Consider the following 17,190-nt stretch of genomic DNA (forward strand, 5'->3'; position numbering starts at 1 on the left):
TTTTCCAAGAAGCGGAAGGGGAATGTTGGCTTTCCTTATCTTATTGGTGATATAACTGTCATACTTTATTCTTGCTAAAATCATGCATGTTTTCATGTATAAATGGGGAATTTTCAAACTTCTTAAAAAGTATACACATTAAAATATGGATCTTCTACCTTGAGTTTGTTAAAATGTGTTAAAAACTGCTCTTAATTTCCCCTTCGGAGATCACATTAGTATCCATCCATCCATCCATCCATATTCAACCGCTCATCCAGGGCCAGGTCGCGGGGGCAGCAGTCTCAAGAGGGATGCCCATACTTCCCTTTCCCCAGACACCTCTTCCAGCTCCTCCAGGAGGATCCCAAGGCGTCCCCAGGCCAGCTGAGAGACATAGCCCCTCCAGCGTGTCCTAGGTCTTCCTCGAGTTCTCCTCCCGGTAGGACATGCCTGGAACACCTCCCCAGGGAGGTGTCCAGGAGGTACCCAGAACATATGCCCGAGCCACCTCAACTGGCTCCGCTCGAGGTGGAGGAGCAGCGACTCTACTCCGAGCTACTCCCTGGTGACAGAGCTCCTCACCCTATCCCTAAGGGTATGCCTAACCACTCTAAAGAGGAAACTCATTTCAGCCACTTGTGTCAGGGATCTTATCCTTTCGGTCATGACCCAAAGCTTATGACCATAGGTGAGAATAGGAACGTAGATTGACCGGTAAATCGAGAGCTTCGTCTTGCGACTCAACTCCTTCTTCACCACGACAGACCTATACAGCGAGGTCCCACATCACTGCGGAAGCTGCACCGAACCATCTGTCAATCTCATGTTCCATCCGTCCCTCACTCGTGAACAAGACCCCAAAATACTTAAACTCCTCCACTTGGCGCAAAGACTCTCCACCAACCTGAGGAGGGCAGGCGGGCTCAAGGTAACTTTTTCTACTGCAGGGGAGACATCAAGAGAGCTAGCACAGTGTGCTCAGTTCTCCAGATTGCTGTTGTCACTTGCAGTGTTTTATTGAATAGTAGGCAGTCACATGATTTGCATATATAATGTAATGGGAACCTCAAGTTATACGTGATTGGTTAGCTATGATATATGTGAGTGATTAACGATGAAATAAACAATAACAAAGCAATGATAATGACTGCATTCTTCCATCATTTCCCCTTGTTTATCATTGCTCAATGTCTAATCCTCACACCCAACATTGCATTGCCTGCTCAGGATTTCTGTAAACATAATACTTGTAGCGAAAGAGGTTATGTCAGGAATGTAACTACAAGTGTCACTGAGCAAACAGACATAGATAGGTAGATAGATAGCTTGTTTTTTTATTCAGGAAAGCACTCATTATCACTTGAGTTTTCTCCAACTTTTGCATCTTTTTCGGAGGCGTGGTGATAATGTGAGACTAACTTGTTGCTCTCTGACTGCAGCATGTAAAATAAGCAGACGTCGTGTTGCTGTTTGGTCAATTTTATTCATTTCATTCATTGTCACAACCGCTTCATCCGTCTATCCCAGCTGGCTTAGGGCGTGAGGTGGCGCAAACTCTGGGCACAACGCCACTGTGTCGTGGAGCCACACAGACACAGACAAACACACACACATACACTCATTCCTACGGTCAATTTGGGACTGGCCAATTAACCTGAAGCTCATGATGTTTGAGGTGGGAGGAAGCCGGAGAACGCAGGGAGAATCCACGCAGACATGGGGAGAACATACAAACTCCACACAGAGTGGGACGCAAACCCGGAACCACCTTGTGGCGACAGCGATACCCGCTGTGCTGCCATGCCACCCCTGGTCGATTTAATAAGGCTGAATCACAAGCAGATGAGTCTCGTGACGAGAAACTTGTGCGAAATCAAGCCACAACGGCGATTTCCAGGTTCGAAATTTAAGTGGAGAAATGGATAAATTGTGAATATTTTTGTAGAATGGAGGTGCATTTTGAGTCCTAATATTGTGGAAAAAGGTAGCATCGATTTTTTTTCATTGTAAGTATTTGAAGCTTATGTCCCGGGGATGCACGTTGTCTGATGATTGTACGTCCCTGTCAAGAAACGTGTGTCAAAGACCCAAGGACGCACACGCACACAAGAACACTGATCCACTCTAAACACAGGCCTATAACACACACACACACACACACACACACACACACACACACACACACAAGGCCTGTAGGCATGCAGGTGAGGAAGAGGTAGGGCGGCTCCTTCATGGTGCACCTCCAGTGAGCAACTTGCAAAGGGGACAGCGCCTTGCTCAAGTGCGCATCAGCATTGTTTGGGTGGTGAGCTGAAACCTTCCCCTGACTGCTGACACTCCAGGTGTTTTTGGGCGGGAGCGGGAATCGAACTTCCGATCTTGAAACATTGGACGACCTGCTCTACTGCCCGCTCTATCACTGAGCCACTGCCACCCCATTCCCCATACAATGGCGTGTGAAAAGTCGAGTGCTTGGTATCTAACAGTGGTTAGCTCCAGATTGCGATTACAAAGCATAGCTTTCACAGTGACATGTCCTGGGTGGCACCATCTGTTGTTAGAGTAATTAATAAATCCACTTCCTTTCTCCATTGCGGCTGTGTGTGTATCCTGGTCCACTTGTATGGAAGAGAAGCTTGTTAGCTCAACAATTGTGTTAGGAATGCTAGTGGCTCTAGCAGTTAGCCTAGCCTTTTCAACGCATCCTGCCTGACAGCTACGATATCCCCGTCAAACATCAAAGGGAATAATAAGAGGACCCTCATGGACACCAACTTCTCCATGGAGTACACTAGCCAAGTGCCATCTATTTTAAAAGTAGTAAAAATCACAAAACACACAAAACCCCCAAAAAACAAAAACACTTGCTCAGAGCAGAGGAAAGCTGCAGCCTGCTTGTGCACTAATAATGCGCATGACCATTATTAGTAATATTTACATTACTATAATCACAATTATTACTGTAGTAATAATTAAATTACAATAATTATATCCAGAGCTAGTGCTTTATTTCTGTGTTTTGTAAGCTGGAGGTTCAATGTTATTAATCAGATTCGGCAGTGATAATTAGACGAACTATTCGATCAAGAATCCAAGTTATGTTTGTCACAGGAGTTATAGAAGTGATCACTGGAGAAATTGGCAACTGACTCTACTGTTTCAAAATTTTTCCCTCTGTAGTCTTCTTCAACTTTTAACAAACATTTTTTATAAATTTTGAGTTGATATTGTTTTACTTTTTCTGAATTAACCCTGATCATATTAAACAACTTTGAAAAACAATTTTCGCCGATTGATGCTTGAATGTCTTTACCTTTGTACATTCAGCAATCAATGGTTCCTCTTAAAATATTGTCAAAAATATGTACCACCAACTTCCATATTGGTTTAATAGAATTAACATTTTGATTTAATGGACCTGTACATAATACTTACAATGTATTTACCGCTGTTACTTATATCTAACTTCATGTTTTGCTTTATTAGCTTTAAATTCCAATGAACACAATTGGTTCCGAGAGGCTGTTTTAAGTTGAATTGTTTGTGAGTCATTATTTATTAAATTTCAATTTATAATCGCCATTTGAGATCATTTAAATGCAATTACTACTCTAAATCAGGAAGTACTATTACCTAAAACTTACCAAAAATAATTAAAGGACATAAAAACAACATAAAAAAATGAAATAAAATACTGTTTTCCTTTAGAGTGAAGGACGAAGATGAGGAGGGATGAGTTATTGTCAGTGACAAGCAGAGTTCTCATCGGAGAGATTGTTGCCACTACCATTATCATGACTAGTCTTATGCTTTTTGCTAATACCACTAGCATTAGTCTTAAAACAGGCCACGCTGCCAAAAGGCTCAATGAAGATTTTTGTGCAACAGATCATTATGATGACTCAGAGCATTAGTCACACATCACACCTGACACTTTCCTCCACCAGTTCCATCCTGCCTGTACACGCTTCTTCACTTCTTTTCCACACTCTCCATTGCTCTCGACTGTTGACCCTAAGTACTTAAAATCCTCCACCTTCTTGATCTCTTCTCCCTGTAACCTCACTCTTCCACTTGGGTCCCTCTCATTCACACACATGTACTCTGTCTTACTGCAGCTAACCTTCATTCCTCTCCTTTCCAGGACAAACCTCCACCTCTCTAGCTTCTCCCCCACCTGTTCCCTGCTCTCACTGCAGATCACAATGTCATCTGCAAACATCATAGTCCATGGAGATTTCTGTCTAACCTCGTCTGTCAGCCTGTCCATCACCATAGCAAACAAGAAGGGGCTCAGAGCTGATCCCTGATGCAGTCCCACCTCCACCTTGAACTCCTCTGCCACACCTACAGCACACCTCACCACTGTCTTACAGTCCTCATACATGTCCTGCACTGCTCTAACATACTTCTCTGCCACTCCAGACTTCCTCATACAATACCACAGTTCCTCTGTGGGTACCCTGTCGTAAGCTTTCTCCATATCTACAAAAACACAATACAGCTCCCTCTGGCCTTCTCTGTACTTCTCTATCAACATCCTCAAAGCAAACACTGCATCTGTAGTACTCTTTTTTGGCATGAAACCATACTGCTGCTCACAAATGTTCACTTCTGCCCTTAGTCTAGCTTCCACTACTCTCTCCCATAACTTCATTGTATGGCTCATCAGCTTTATTCCTCTGTAGTTGCCACAACTCTGCCCATCTCCCTTATTCTTAAAAATGGGCACCAGCACACTTCTCCTCCATTCCTCAGGCATCTTCTCACTATCTAAGATCCTGTTGAACAACCCAGTCAGAAACTCTACTGCCACCTCTCCTAGACACTTCCATACCTCTACAGGTATATCATCAGGGCCGACTGCCTTTCCACTCTTCATCCTCTTCAATGCCCTCCTCACTTCATCCTGACTAATCTTTGCTACATCCTGGTCCACAACAGTCACCTCTTCTAGTCTTTGCTCTCTCTCATTTTCCACGTTCATCAACTCTTCAAAGTACTCTTTCCATCTTCCCATCACACTACTGTCAATAGACTTCCATCCCTATCCTTAATCACCCTAACCGGCTGCACGTCCTTCCCATCTCTGTCTCTCTGTCTTGCCAACCGGTATAGATCAGTCTCTCCCTCCTTACTGTCCAACCTAGCATACAAGTCATCATAAGCTTCTTGTTTGGCCTTTGCTACCTCTACCTTCACCTGACGCTGCATCTCACAGTACTACTGTCTACTCTCCTCAGTCCTCTCAGTGTCCCACTTCTTCTTAGCTAACCTCTTTCTCTGTATACACTCCTGTACCTCCTCATTCCACCACCAAGTCTCCTTATCTACTTTCCTTCCAGATGACACACCAAGTACTCTCTTACCTGTCTCCCTGATCACATTAGCCGTAGTTGTCCAGTCATCTGGAAGCACCTCCTGACCACCCAGAGCCTGTCTTAACTCCCTCCTGAAAGTCATGCAACAATCTTCCTTTTTCAGCTTCCACCATTTTGTCTTCTGCTCTGCCTTTGCCCTCTTGATCTTCCTCACTACCAGAGTCATCCTACACACCACCATCCTATGCTGTTTGGCTACACTCTCACCTACCACTACTTTGCAGTCACTGATCTCTTTCAGGTTACACCGTCTACACAAGATGTAGTCTACCTGTGTGCTCCTACCACCACTCTTATAGGTCACCCTATGTTCCTGCCTCTTCTGGAAGAAAGTATTCAGTACAGCCATTTCCATCCTTTTTGCAAAGTCAACTACCATCTGTCCTTCTGCGTTCCTCTCCTGGATACCAAACCTGCCCATCACATCCTCATCACCTCTGTTTCCTGCACCAACATGTCCATTGAAGTCTGCTCCAACGACAACTCTCTCACTTCTAGGCATGCTCTGCATCACTTCATCAAAGTCCGACCAGAATTTCTCCTTCTCCAGCTCACATCCTACCTGTGGAGCATACCCACTAAAAACATTGAACATCACACCTTCTATTTCTAGCTTCAGACTGATCACTCAATCCGACACTCTTTTTACCTCCAGGACATTCCTAACAAACTCCTCCTTCAAGATAACTCCTACTCCATTTCTCTTCCCATCTATACCATGATAGAACAACTTGAACCCTGCTCCTAAACTTCTAGCCTTGCTACCTTTCCACCTGGTCTCCTGTACACACAGTATGTCTACCTTCCTTCTCTGCATCATTTCAACCAACTCTCTACCTTTTCCTGTCATAGTTCCAACATTCAACGTCCCTACTCTCAGTCCTATAGTCTTGGTGTTCCTCTTCTCTTTCTTCGAGCGAACGCACTTTCCTCCTCTCCTTCTTCGACCAACAGTAATCCAATTTCCACCGGCGCCCTGTAGGTCAACAGCGCCGATGGCGGTCGTTGTTAACCCGGGTTTCGACCGATCCGGTATGGAAGTCATAGGTTTGATTCGCATCTTTGATTTGGCAAAAGTTTTACGCCGGATGCCCTTCCTGACGCAACCCTCTGTATTTATCCGGGCTTGGGACCGGCACAATAAGAATAAGAAGTTAACACTGATTAACATGATTATTTCCCCAGTAAAACAGAAAGAGTGTACAATATGCACTGCCCGGTAAAAAAATTCCACATAAAAACAAAATGTGGTGAAGAAACAATGGATGAGTAAGTAAATGCCTGTTGACAAAAGAATATGTTAAACAAGAGGTTTATTAAGCTTGGGACAGATCAAGCAGAGGCCAGATATAAGAAATAAGGAAATAAATTAAACGTTACAATGAGAGCTTTTAAGAAAGAATATTACAGTAATCTACTAGCAGAAAATAAGAATTACATCAAAAAACTATGGGATATAGTGAACAATGTTATTAAAAAAACAAGTCCAATCCACCCTACTCAGATTACTCTAAAATAAGAAAGTAGATGACATGGAAAACGTAGCCAATGAATTCAATAAATTTTTTGTGTGTGTGGAGCCTGAGCTGGCAAAAAACATCCCTGTCTTGCCCTTGCACTGGGATCAGTTAAATAAAAATGGACTGAGACATCCCACCTCGGTGTTTCTGGCACCAGTGAAGGACACAGATATAAGACGCCTGGTCAACAAATGTGCTGCAAAAACATCCACTGATGTGAAGGGATTTGATATGAAATTAATTAAGGACTTACTGGATGGAATTCTATTACCGCTGATGCACATTTGTAACCTGTCATTTCAAACTGGGGTGTTTCCTAACGAAATTAAAATTACTTAAGTTTTACCATTACATAAGAATGGAGATGCATGTGATTTTACAAATTATAGACCTGTCTCTACACTACCAAAGTTATCAAAAATATAGAGAAAATGTAATTACAAATTGGATAAATTCAAAACAAAGCATAATCTGCTTAATAGCAGCAAGTATGGTTTCAGGTAGAATCACTCCACTCCACCACTCCCTGTAAAAATCCAATGAAGTGGTCGAAAATATTTAATGTATGAATTGGTTGACAACATTTTGTAATGAGACAGGTGTTTTTTGATTCGATCAATCAGTCAATCAATCAAGTTTTATTTATATAGCGCTTAATAATGGCAACAGACATTCCAAGCGCTTTCACAGACAGAAAAACCCAACTGAACCCTCTACAACACCAAATGGTAATTCAAATAAGATTTTACCCCATGCAGTTTCTGCCAGCCTATTTGCAATGTGCATTTCCTCAATAGAGTTTCAAAACCAGAGGCAATCAACTCATTCCTCCCTAATTCCACTTGACGGTCATTTCTTTCACATCGCTATACCGGTGAGTTCTGACCACAATTGTGGTAAACAAAAAGTGTCAGGCATGTTATTTCCCTGTTGTAAAACAAAGCATTTTCATCAGTACCTGGCGTGACATAAATTCTGGTTTAGTGACCTTGAATATCCCATTGCCATGTGTTGTTTCCACACGAATTTGTTTTTAATACCAATCGAACTAATTGCATTTAGTAGCTTAGATGATGTGGGTCTGCCTTCTCTTCTAGTACCCCACCACAAGGTGGAACCTATTTCTTAATGATAATAAGGAAGCCATCCATCCATTCTCTCAAAAATTATTGCTGAATTACTATTTATGTTCCTTCATTTCAATTTTACACCCAATTTCCCATGCAGGTTGTTAAAATTCAGTGATAAAAAGGGCATCTCAGTATAGAGCCCCAGAAATCTTAACGGCTAAAAAGTCTCATATTTCCATGCGGATGTTTATTTTTCACAATGTTGCCTTCAGGTGCCCAGAGAATTTCACCCAGTGCACCAACTCTTGCAATTTTATGCAGCATTGGCAGGCAAACTTGTGCAACAGGTTCACCTTTGTGTGTCTCTTCTTCCAACCCTTGGTCATCATAATGATCTGTTGCACAAAAATCTTCATTGAGCCTTTTGGCAGCGTGGCCTGTTTTAACCGTAAGTGTTGTGTATACTTCACCACAATAACAGACCGCAGAAAGTGTGTCAAGGATGCATTTTTATTCCTTTCTAATTTTGTTAAGGGACGTGTCTCACTGTTGCTCCACCAACAACATTCCTAGTTAGGGCACACCACAAAGTCCTCTTCCTTGTACTCACCACTGTTCTGTTCACCTTTGGCCTTTTTGGTGCCTGTCTGTTCAACATTCAATTTCACCACTATCTTGAGAAATGCTGTCGAGGTGCAAGCGAGCACAAATGTATGTTTTTAATACCAAATCGAACTAATTGCATTTAGTAGCTTAGATGATGTGGGACTCTGTGTCTGCCTTCTCTTCTAGTCGCTGTTGTCAGCATCGCAATTCCTGGTCCCAACATCCATATGCCATACTTTCTTTCCCAGCCCCTCCAGCTTTTTAGAGGTATCTTCTGTCATCCCAATATTGGCTTTGTTCAACCGAGTCATGCCTTCACTTATTCGAGTCATGGCTTCACTCATCCGAGTCATGCCTTCATTTATCCGAGTCATGGCTTTACTCATCCGAGTCAAGGCTTTGTTGAATGTAACTTGCATTTTGACCATTGCCTCTACAGTGTTGGTACAATCCTCCTTTAATCTGATCTGTTGTATCGCCACTGTGTTCAGCATGTAATGCAGTTTGAAAACTCCAAACCCCAGTGTTGTCATCCCAATTGTCATGCTGGCAAAGAAATACACATCTTCATGTTGTCATCCCAATTGTCATGCTAGCAAAGAAATACACATCTTCAGCGTCTTCCACATCCAGCGGGGCTAAAAGGTCCCATATTTCCATGCGGATGTTTATTTTTCACGATGTTGCCTTCACGGTGTCATGATCCTGTCTTGTTAAGTATTTATTTGTTTCCCTATGTTGCATGTCTTGTCTTCCTGTTTTATTTTGTGATCACTCACCCCTGTCTCTGTTCTGGGTTCTTGTTTGCCCTGCCCCCTCCCCGTCTGCGTGCACCTGATCCCTGATTGTGTTTCATGCACCTGCCTCCTATCAGCCAATCAACCTGAAACTCATGTTTTTGGAGGTGGGAGGAAGCCGGAGAACCCAGAGAGAACCCACGCAGACACGGGGAGAACATGCAAACTCCACACAGAGTAGGACGCAAACCCGGAACCACCTTGCTGTGCAGTGACAACGCTACCCACTGCGCCACCCGTGAAAATATTCACTGTATGAAGTGGTTGACAACATTTTGTAATGAGAGTGGTGTTTGTTTATTCTGGGGATGGGAATGATGTTGATGAAGGTGTGAAGTCTGTTGTAATGATATGTCTGGAAAAAACCCCAACCCTAAACAAATAAATGTTATGAAATAAATGCAGTTGTAAAATACGTTTTACAATAAGCCTGCTTCACTCTGTTATGTTGCCCCTTAAAAGCCAATACTGTACCTTGTATATAATGGTTTTTACATGCCATTTGCATTAGCACAAATAAACACTCCATCCATCTGCTCCTCAGCTGACCCATCTGTCAAATTTAGAAATCTGTGCCAGTCAAAAAGTTTGCCCACCCCTTGATTAGACTATTTCACTGAGCCTTAGAGGCCTGTGTTAAAGATCTATCAGGTCCAGAAAGCAAGATCAATGGGAGTACAAAGGAAACTGCATTTCCCAGGGAGCAACATCACACCTGCCTTATAAATTCCTCTGCTCCGCCTGTCTGCTCTAATTTGGTGCAACACACCTGCACTGCATTGCAAGAGTCAGCTAACAAAACTTGTCTTTAGGCACACCACACACTAGCTGCTGTCTCAAGCATTGCAACAACACACAAAGTCAAGACCTGCAACTCAGAGGACTGACTTTGAAAAGGGTGAAAGAATCCTCTCATCAGCTACCTCCAAAAGGTAAGACTATTTCTGTCCAGAATAGGTCAGTGTAACAGTTTTACTGTTTGTTGGCCTTATAGACACACCAGTCATTGCACACAATTATTGGCATCCTCTCTCTCTCTCTCTCTCTCTCTCTCTCTCTCTCTCTCTCTCTCTCTCTCTCTCTCTCTCTCTCTCTCTCTCTCTCTCTCTCTCTCTCTCTCTCTCTCTCTTTTCTGCCTGTTCATATAAATGATGTATTAGTCATTTGTCAAGAAGGGCTGCTGTCTAGAGTTTTAAATTTTGCCATGATTTTATTGCAATTTAAACCACAACCAATATTAAAGCTGACAAATTTAAATTAGAATTTAAATACAGCAGTAACATTAATAATGACTTTAGAGCTTCCAGTGATGGTATCAGAAAAGAAAGTAATAGAAATAGAAATAATAAATACTATTTTGTTGCAGCTGTTGAATTGCAATCCCAAGAATTCTGTAATATTTATGTCCTGTTATCTGTAGCCCTACGATCTTTGGCCCACCACAGTGGCTCAGCGGTAGAGCAAAAAAAGTCTTAAAGACAGGATCGCCCAGCCATCGGGGGTTCGAATCCCGCTCCCACCCGAAGAACCGTCGTGTGAGCTGACGGTGGGAGGCATCAGCTCACCTCCCAGCCACTGCCGAGGCGCCCTTGAGCGAGGCACCCTTGAGAAAGGCGCCGTCCCCCCTACAAGATGCTCATTGGGGCGCGACCCTCGTGCGCGACCCGTCACTCTGTCTCCTTGTACCTCTGTATGTCCTTTCTATACTAACTGCATGCCTACAGGCCCCTAGTGTGTGCTGTGTTCTGGGGCCTGTAACCGCCGTGTGTGTAATCAACACATATATGTACATGTGAAGTGTGATGTGTAAAAAGAATTTCCCCAAGAGGGACAATTAAAAGTAATGATTATTATTATGGTTATTATAATTATTATTAATATCTTGTGTGAACTTTTATGTTCTATGGAAATGCAATAACAAATACACATTTTTCACATTCAGTACATGTTTCCTACACGTCCCCTTTTCTCAGCATAATTAAGATGATGGATTTGTGACAAAGGGGCTGTTATATAACATAGGACCCCTGCAGTAATGTCAGCTTGATGAACAAGGCTGTTAAGATGTATGCATACTGAGAGAAAGTGCAATTCACATGTGGTGTGACGTATGTTAGTCAAAACTGTTATATAAAAAAGAATTGAGAAAGGCCAAATGTAAAGTGAGGATCCAGGATCAAACATTTATCCAATTCAATTCAAATACTGTCAGATATTTGACTACAGATAATTATTTGGAAAGGTTTCAATTGATTCTATCAGTCTGTTGGGTTTTTTTTTTTAAATAGGAACACTTCTAAAATGAAGATGCTTTATTTTCAACACTAGAATCTGAACTGAGAGAGATTGAACAAATGTTAATGGACCTTGGCTCATTTTGAATTAAACTTATAGTGTAAATAATCAAAAATTGGAGAAAGTTCTAGTTTTAATTCAGCATCTTATCATCCTTTAAAGGTTTCTGCCAAAGTTATAACATTTTTATTGCTTTGACCAATCGTATGAGTAGCATTTTCATCAAATTTAAGGTCTGGTTGTTTCCGATCAAACACAGTCACAGGGACGTCACTTGGATGTTTCACATCAAGAGGTAAAATATATACATATATATAAATATGTCCATAAATATAAATACAGTTCATATTAACTCAAGTTGGCAGCACAGTGGCAGTGAGCATCCCAGGAAGAAGAATCTGGGTTTGATTCAGACCGGGGCATTTCTGTGCAGCGTTTGCTTGTTCTGGGTATGTTCTGGGTTCTCCAGCTTCCTCCCACCTCTAGAAACATGCAACTTCTCTATGGCCCTGTGATGACCTGACAACTCATCCAGGGTTCATCCTAATTCTCACTCGTAGGCTCTAGTATCACTCACAACTCATATCAAATAAGTTGACATAGTTACAGTTGCCTCATCGTTGAGATGAATGAGTAGCTTTAGATTTGATGCATGCTTTTCTGGTCAAGCATTTTTAAAGCTGAATGAATTTGAAATTTTAATTTGAAATACAAGTTTTCAGACTTTTTAAAAAATCTGTTTTTAAGGTGTAATCATTTGTTAATTTGATTATACCAGTCATGTAATCAACTCCCCATAACATTTTCCACGTTTACTTAATAAGTACTGTATATAAAGTTCAGTTTTTTCTAGTTAATGAACCCAGGTGAAGACAGAAACTGGATGCAAAAGGAGTTTAATGAAACAATACTTAAAGGAACCATAGTTGAACGGGGAATGGTGGTCCAGGAAGGAGGCAAGTTGGGCATGCAGGTTTGAGCTCCAAGACCAGGGGCTGGTGGTGAGGCAGGCAGGAAAGGTGAGTTGAGTCCAGAGATTCAGGGATGTGTGTTTAGTCTGGGTCTCGGATCTGGCCTGAGCAACGCTGTGGACTGAGGAAAAGAGAGTTACTAATCTTTCACACAAAAACAGTCAGTTTGCTGGCTTAGGCTGACTATCACAGTCTACAAACCAGCAGCGAATGGAGGTTGAATCCAGGTTCTCATAGCTGAGATGAGTGTTGATTGACCGTAGCTGCAGTCCAGTTCCTGTATACCTGTAATTAAACACAGCGTACTCAGATAGACAGATAGACATAGCCAGACAGACACACCCACAGACAAACAGAGAGAGAGAGAGAGAAGGAGCTGCTAGGAGGAGGAGGGCCTGACAATAAGACAGTGTCTACAGCCCACAGATGTCCTTCTAACCCCCTACACCCAAAACAGTGTGATGAGTCACTCACATCCCTGAATTAATTAATCAGTTCACATTCCAGAATCTTTCGTTCTTCCCCTCCATGTGAACTCTCTCGTGACACAATTTGGTTTTTTCCAACTGAGTCACTGATTTTATATTAAATCAGAGTATTACTGGATGTACCCTGCAGACAAAACCACCATGTCAGTGAAGCATCAGCTAATTAAAGCGTCAAATGAGCACCTTACCTGTTGGGCTGTGGGATCATTTTCTTTACCATGCATTCAGATGTGGGATGTTTTAAGCTGTTGTCATTCCTTTGAGTCATTCCTTTGAGCACTGTTTTTTATTTAATTTGTTTTCAAAAAAAGTGACACCTTTTAAGCATAGAACACAAAGAATGGTCTTACAGCTCAAGAAAAGCAGCATGGGAAACTTACAGGAAGAGAGAGAGAGACAAATGTTAACATGCATGTACATTTTAAGTGACTTTGACCTCATACACTCATTATATATAGAAAGAGGACTAACAACTATTAACAAAAAACCCTGGTTAGTTTTAGGTACAGTTTAAAATAACATAAATGAAAAAGAAAAATGGGTGTGCCATGAAAATCTGATTTTTTTTCCCCCAGTTGCTTATATCCTAACTTAAAAAAGTGTCAAGGGCTGACCTGAACCTTGAATGCTCGCCAGGTGAATTATGATTACTTTGTGAACATGCCAGGACCTTATTTGGAAAGCTGTGACTCCGGAGCAGTGCAGGGGGTCCCTGCAGCTAAGCAGGGGGCCTTAGCAAAAGCAAGAGCACATAACCAAAGAGATGGTTGACATTGTTGAACAGTTAACACATTTCTTATTAGATCTGTTTCAGCGACAAGGATCACTGACCACCTTAGGTTGTTTAAAAGTCCACACATTCCAGACCCCCTCCGTGAATATGATATTGAAACACATGGCCAGATTGACTAATCCCTTAATGCCACAAGGTATAAGAGTTTGTTGAATCAAAGGATACTAGGAACATGCTGTTTGCTGTTTTACAAAGTTCTGATTTAGTTTCCCTTAGAGGCCTTTAAGCTGCCATAAAATACTATTGTTGAACTCTGCTAAAAAGTATTAATAACATATAATTTGATCAAAACTTCTATATAACAATTTCTAATCACATTATATAGTTTCAACGCAATGTTATGTCAAATATGCACCATTAAAATATTTCTATTATTCTTTTTTTTTTCTTTCTTTAGCTGAATGATATGTGCAGAAGCAGTAAGTTGCCACTGTAGGGAGATTATGTGTCGAACTTGACAGGTACTGTTGTGCTAGTCTGTACCCTGTCTTTTGCCCTTACTCAGCTGGGATAGGCTCCAGCAGACCTGTTATGATTGTCTCACCTACAAGAACATGGATGGATAGATTTTGTGCTAGCTAGTTCTCATGCTTCCTTTTTTTATGCTAAGCTAAGCCAAATCAAGCCTAAATATCAGCTGATCAACCTATCCATGAAACAAGACCGACAGACAGACAGACAGACAGACAGACAGACAGACAGACAGACAGACAGACAGACAAGACAGACAGACAGACAGACAGACAGACAGACAGACAAGACAGACAGACAGACAGACAGACAGACAGACAGACAGACAGACAGACAGACAGACAGACAGACAGACAGACAGACAGACAAATTGATGGATAAGGCTGTGTAAAATTTCAAGGGAAAATTATTAACCTTTATTTAGTCAGTGTCATAAAATTAAAAAAAAATTGATAAATTAAAAGAGTTAAACTGGAAGTTAATATTACAAGAGTGGCATAACAGTGGTTTAGATACAGACTTATTTTTATGGGTTTTGGAAATGCAGTAATATTGGTGTGGTTGAACTAGTCATAATGGTTATGTCTATTTCAACAGAAATATTACTGCTAGGCCTTCAAAACTTCATGAACAGAAACTGAGTTTTATCTCACAATCACTCTTGTGGACCAGTTTTTCAACGTTCCACTTTTTTGGAGGTAACTCACTCAGACATGAAGGAGAGAAAAGTAATTGAGCCTTGGGTGGATTTGATCCTAGGAATTTCTTGATATGAGGTGACACAATGAAATTATCAAAAACTAGATATGTAGTAAATGTTATGTGACAAATAATGCCTTTTTCACATTTTCTAATTCTGTGTACCTTCTGCACAGCACTGTGTTCATGTTTAGCACAATGAATTGATTTTGACACCTCATCATTTCCCTTTGTTTTATTTTGTTGTTTGCCAGCACTCTGAACCTGCCGACCTCCTATGTTTAAGCTGATTACATTGTAATGAAATAAGGCCTGCTTGTATTTAATAAGGTAAAAGAAAATTAAGTTGTCTTACCTCATGGATCGGTTGTGTGGATTGAAAATAGGCTGCCAGCCAAGCAGGAACTGGGAGTCGATACTGGTTACATGCAGCTACATGATCATTTGGAATTTCTGTCATAGTTTCTTCCCAAAAACTGCAACACAGTTCTCTATACTTCTGTATTTTTTTTCAGATATCAAATTTGGCTCTTCAAATAGAAAAGACAGACACCTTTTTGTGCTGCTTATATTAAATGCAAATAAGTAAATAAAATTGGCTGCACACTTTATTGCTGTGTAATTTTGTTACTTTCTAGCCCAATGACAGAAAGACTGATGTTTGCAGGCAGAGCAGAAACATGAATAATAAGCTGTCTTTGATGATGCAACTATAGAGCACGGACACGAAAAGCAACTGACTGGCTTCTACATTAAAACAAACTATTGTGTGTTAATTCATTTTATCACCATACATATTTTCTGAGTAATGTTGAAAGGTCTGTTGTATGCTTTTTGCAGGGCTGCTGTCTTTGTTTACTCAGGTCATTCCTCTGTAAAGTGATTCTGACTTTAAATTTTCAGACAGTGGTTTCGTTAATAAGTGACTACATATTTAAAAGTGAGAGTCACAATACAGACATTTTCATGTGTCACCAGCAGATGTACCAACAATATCATCACAGCAGCTGCAGCACTTTGGGTATTCAATTTACCAAGCTGGTGAATTAAAAAAACACATCTTGAAAGGTGGAGAAGTAAAAACAGGAAAATCACAGTTTCTATTTAATGTTGATGAATTGAAACTGTGGAGTAAAAATTAACTCACATTCACCAGTGAGAGCGGTGTACAGGTAATGATGTGAGGATCGGTGTTCTGCCCTGTAGCCTGTTTGACGGCACAGCAGTTTGCTGTGTTAACTGATGTGTGTGAGATGGGATCTTTGTCTGGGATCTAAATTAAATGTGTTAAGTGGCACCGTGATGGACCAAAGAAGAAGAAAACATTTAATGAAATGAAATAAAATAATATAAATTAAATGAAATCAACTTTATTAGTTAGCTTTATTTAGTTAGAATTGTCTGCGATGTTATTGTCATCTTTGTATTTACCACTATGCTTTCATATTACGATTCAGCACAATAATGAAGTTTATAGTGATGCTGAATACAATGTTGCATAATAATTCCTACACCTGTATTCATTCATTCATTCAATACTGTGGCAGGTGTACAAGAGGTGGCTCTTTGGTGAATGTAAGAGATAGTAGAGATGCAGTGTGAAAGCTATATGAGTTATTGAATGCCACTTGCTGCATGCTACACCATTAAATGTGTGATGCCAGTAATATGTGTGCATGATGTATTTTCATGACAGCGGGCCAGCACTTTATCATACCAATAAAAGATGTTTGAAGCTGTTTGGGGCTTCAGATGAGCCCTTTTTGTATCTTCTTACCAACACAATACAGTAAACTGTCGTAAAACGTCATAACTTCTTTTCTATTTTTTTGTAATAAGTGTCACAAAGTGATGGAACATCTTTTTCAGACTGTTGGTTTTCAGGGGTCCTGGTGTGAAGTGACCCATAGGGGTCAGAGACTGTGATGGGGTCACCCAGAGGCTGGGTTGCCTTTGTCTCAGACTTCTTTGTTAACCTGTGCCTTGTTCCTGTTAGATTCCTCGTAGACAAGAATAGAGAAGAGGGGGGGGGGGGGGCAGGCAGCAGCTTACCTGCCATTTGCCCTCCCGTGCTGCTGCTTTCATAGCCACAGAGATGGACAGCGGTCCTAATGAGG

General features: G+C 41.2%; 1 long non-coding RNA gene across 2 annotated transcripts; it reads right to left on the reverse strand.

The window, feature by feature from the left end:
- Window positions 1-12,536: 12,536 nt before the first annotated feature.
- LOC137594418 (uncharacterized) lies at window positions 12,537-15,479 on the reverse strand. 2 transcript variants are annotated; one of them, XR_011035242.1, is made up of 6 exons: window positions 15,429-15,479; window positions 13,725-13,841; window positions 13,299-13,389; window positions 13,097-13,234; window positions 12,824-12,907; window positions 12,537-12,743 (listed from the first exon to the last, which is right to left on the reverse strand). It is a non-coding gene; the product is annotated as an uncharacterized lncRNA (long non-coding RNA). The 2 variants fall into 2 exon arrangements; XR_011035243.1 differs by having other exon boundaries at window positions 13,299-13,427.
- Between the last annotated feature and the right edge of the window lie 1,711 nt (window positions 15,480-17,190).

The sequence above is a fragment of the Antennarius striatus genome, chromosome 4 (assembly GCF_040054535.1).
Source record: "Antennarius striatus isolate MH-2024 chromosome 4, ASM4005453v1, whole genome shotgun sequence".
Lineage (NCBI taxonomy): Eukaryota > Metazoa > Chordata > Actinopteri > Lophiiformes > Antennariidae > Antennarius > Antennarius striatus.